Source organism: Triticum dicoccoides, chromosome 1A, assembly GCF_002162155.2.
Source record: "Triticum dicoccoides isolate Atlit2015 ecotype Zavitan chromosome 1A, WEW_v2.0, whole genome shotgun sequence".
Classification (NCBI taxonomy): Eukaryota; Viridiplantae; Streptophyta; class Magnoliopsida; order Poales; family Poaceae; genus Triticum; species Triticum dicoccoides.
This window is the reverse complement of record NC_041380.1, coordinates 24743074-24746937: the sequence shown is the minus strand read 5'-3', so window position 1 is coordinate 24746937 and position 3864 is coordinate 24743074.

Below are 3864 nucleotides of genomic sequence, written 5' to 3'. Positions count from 1 at the left end.
TAGCTTGCTGAAAAGTAAGCATCTAAGAGCACCCAGGGTGTACTGGACTATTGTAACAAAAACGATCTTGTAATGTAGAAAGAGGATTACATGCAGGCAATAGGAAGGGGGAACATTCTAGTTTTCTATGACCAAGAACCCTATTTTCATCACAAAGATGAGGTCAAGGCTAGATATATCGGATGCCTATTAGAGATGTTAGTTTCTTGATAGCTATGGCTACACTTCAATTGAGAAAATAAAAAAGGTAGAAACGTGACTTTGATGAAGTAATGAAGTCCACGCTCACACCATGTCTATAAGTAACTAGCTTCATGTAGTAGAAGCAATAATGATTGGAACTAAAACAAAGGTGAATGATATTCGCTTACAACACGGACAAGTCGACAAAGAGAGAGAAAATGTCTGACCATATGAGTGGCACAAACAGTTGAATGGAACATATTTTAGAAATGAGAAGCATTAGAAATTTGAGTAAGTGAAAGACAGGATATTCAAGTCTTAACATCTTGGAGCTACTCACTGTAGATCCAGCACCACTAAAAGCTAGTCCTAATTCACATAATAGATGTTCCGGGTAACAAACTCACACTAGCTAGACGAGGTCGTGTTTTGGTGTATAAGTGGAGAATATGCATAGTCTTATCGCTCTTTTGAAGACAAGAACATCACTAAAAGAAGGAGCAAGCAACGATCTGAAGCAAAAAGATTAATGACATAGTGTAAGTGCATCTAGTGGACCCTTATAGGTTTTGGAGTATTGAAGACAAATGGGTGATGGGACTAAGGTGTTTGTTAGTGTACACATGTGTTATAGTCCCTGAAGATTTGGTTTGACCATCGGAAGACGGCCCCTAAAATTGTATTTCTTCAAGTGAAGAATTTGGTGCGGTCTTTGAAGAAATTGATGTGAAGAATTGGAAGCTTGAAGACTTTTGTTTTCATAATTTCTTTCTTCTTATTTGAGTAATTGGAAAAATCGTACTATTAAAGGGGGTCTCGGTGATACACCAATCACATTTCCAAAGTGATGCTCAAATCCTATACAAAACCTATTTCCTTGAGTGAAGACTTAGGAAATCTCCGAATGTGCTAACGAATTTGTTGAGTGATAGAGACAAGGTTCTGCTGGTCGATGAAAAAGTTGGTCTGACTGGGAAATTAGGATTTTGCCAGCTGTCGAGTGGATCTTTATCCTAACAACGATCATGTTCGAAGGAGCATTTACAGGTGTCCATGGGTGTGGTAGGTGTTGTGTTTCTATATCTGATGCATCAACTTTGATGTAATACAAAACACAAGGAAGAATACACGATTAGAAAGAAGAACATTCTTATTCACCCCCACCGGACCCTTTTATAGAGACATCTAGTTATTATTGTATATTACCGTGAACAATTAAACCGAACAAGAAATCATCGAGAATAAAACCAAAGGAATTATTTTTGTGTCTGTGATGATCGGTGTAAATGATGAACTGATATTTCCACAATCTTTTGGATTTAAACATTTTGTTGATTTATACACATGTTTGGTCCGACGTCTATTGGGGGCATCGAAGGTGAAAATTAATAAACCCTGAGAAGATTGTGATTGTTCATAAACAAATATTGTTCTTTTTCCCTTCTAGCCAAAACCATTCAAGCTAGGCAGCTGAAATGTAAGCCTATAAGAGCACCCACATTGTAGCAGCATATTTTGAAGGGAAATCAAGCTTGTCAAGGATAAAGAGGCTTCACATGCAGGGAATGGACAGAGAAGCACCGGGGAATACTCGTTTTGTTTCTAAGTTTGAGAACCCTATTTTCATAACATTGACCCAAATTGTGACATGTCAAGGTTTACACATACTGGAGGCACTTTACAGATGTTATTACCTCGACAACCATGGCTGCACTTGAAGGAAGAAAATTAATAGCTAGACACGTGAATTTTGGTAAAGCAATGGAGTTTCAACTTACACTATATATCTATAAATAACTAGCTTTCTCATGCTGCAGAAGCAATGCTTGAAACTACAACATATGTGTGCAAGACAACCGCATACAATACAGACAAGTTATGGGAAGTGCCAAAATTGCCGGGCGATGTATAGTACCGGCGGTTGAATGGGGCTTCATTTAGAAATAGGATAAATTGGAAACTTGAGTTCGAGGTGATTCATTCAGAAAAGACCGAATTCTTTTCGGCTACCGAAACAGCTACATGATGATAGTGGATCTCGTCTCGGCAGCGAGTGGACATAGTGTTGGCGTTGCAGACAAGTGAAGGGTTGGTATTGGAGATGGCAGGTGGTGCATCTCCACGACCGGCTACAACATCAACTTAGATGCGCTATTGTTTCTGCTGATCATCATCCAAGTTATTGTCACCGTTCCGCGCACACGTTTAGGCACTCAAAATCAAACTCCTAGTATGCCTAATCAAGATGATCGACTCGGTGCACTGGCCAAGCAGGCTTTCATCCTCGGTAGAAGAACTATTACACAACCTCCTGGCACATTCCAGCGATGTTCCGGACCAGGCATGATAGGAATAGATCGGCGACCAAACAAACCATGTGTACGTCAGGAGCTAGAGTAGTCATCTAGATAATCCTTCTCATCAATCAAACCATATGTTCGTTAGCAAATTAAAAGTAGCACCTCAATTCTATACACCTAATCCAATCAATTTATATATGAAATTTCCTGACATATCAGCAAACCTTCTGGTGATCCAAGAAACAGAGAGAAATTAACTCCCAAAGATTATGTCTCAGCTAAAATCCCTGAAATATCAGCAAGCCTTCTCGTGATCCAAGAATCTAGATAAAGAAGACAACATGCATGTTCCTAAATTTAGCAATGACTAAATGCATATGAAGATGTCTTATGTTTTTAACATTATTATTTTACATATATGATCTATGATTTCGCTCTCTACCACTAACATCTATAGAAGTTCGTCATTTCCTGATATCAAGTAATTAATAACTTCTTTATTCATTTTCTTTGTCGGCGGGCAGGGCTTGAGAAAAGTTCATCAAACAGGTTGATGGCCCATGGAAACAAAAGCTGAAAAGGTATTGACCCAAGTTAATTAATTAAGTTGTACTAGTTAGCTAGCTAACATCTATTTAACTCTAGTTTCAATACCATTAGCATGCTTGATAATTATTATCTGATTGAATTATATTCAACTAAAGGCCCTGAAGCAGGCGTCGGGGACTGATTTATGTGCATACTACGTTCGCGAGAACATTCGTATGATGACGTGTGAAATGAGCAGAACTGATAGAGAGCAATTGGTACGTTTGCTAGAACACTATTCACAATTTTTATATCATTATCTAATATATACACACACAACTAATACATACATACTGATCTCCTTCTTTAAAGATGAAGGACATGCGGGATCAGCTCCTACCAGAGAATCGTGTAAGAGCGATTCAAGAGGAAATAGCGGGATTTTTGTTCGACCGGGTCATAGATCCCAAAAGAGAATTCCATTGCCCGCTACCAAAGTAATGCCTCCATGTAATGATCTGCATGCAAATTGGATGAGAAATTTTATATACTAACTTGTATATATATGTGTGTGGTGTGTGTGTGTGTGTGTGTGCGTGAATGGTCGTGCGAGAAAGTCGATGATATATATATGATCGGTTCTACGAGAAATTCTATTTATATATATGCATAATGTGTACAATATGTACTAGGGTAAAATATGTTTTAAATGAAAAAGAATTAATTGGAAAACACAAAATTAAAAGGAAAAATGAATCATAAAACCAAAAAACCCTAAACCTTTTAGTCCCGGTTGGTGTTACCAACCGGGACTAAAGGTCTCCCAGCCCCGGTGCGGACTTGTGCCACGTGG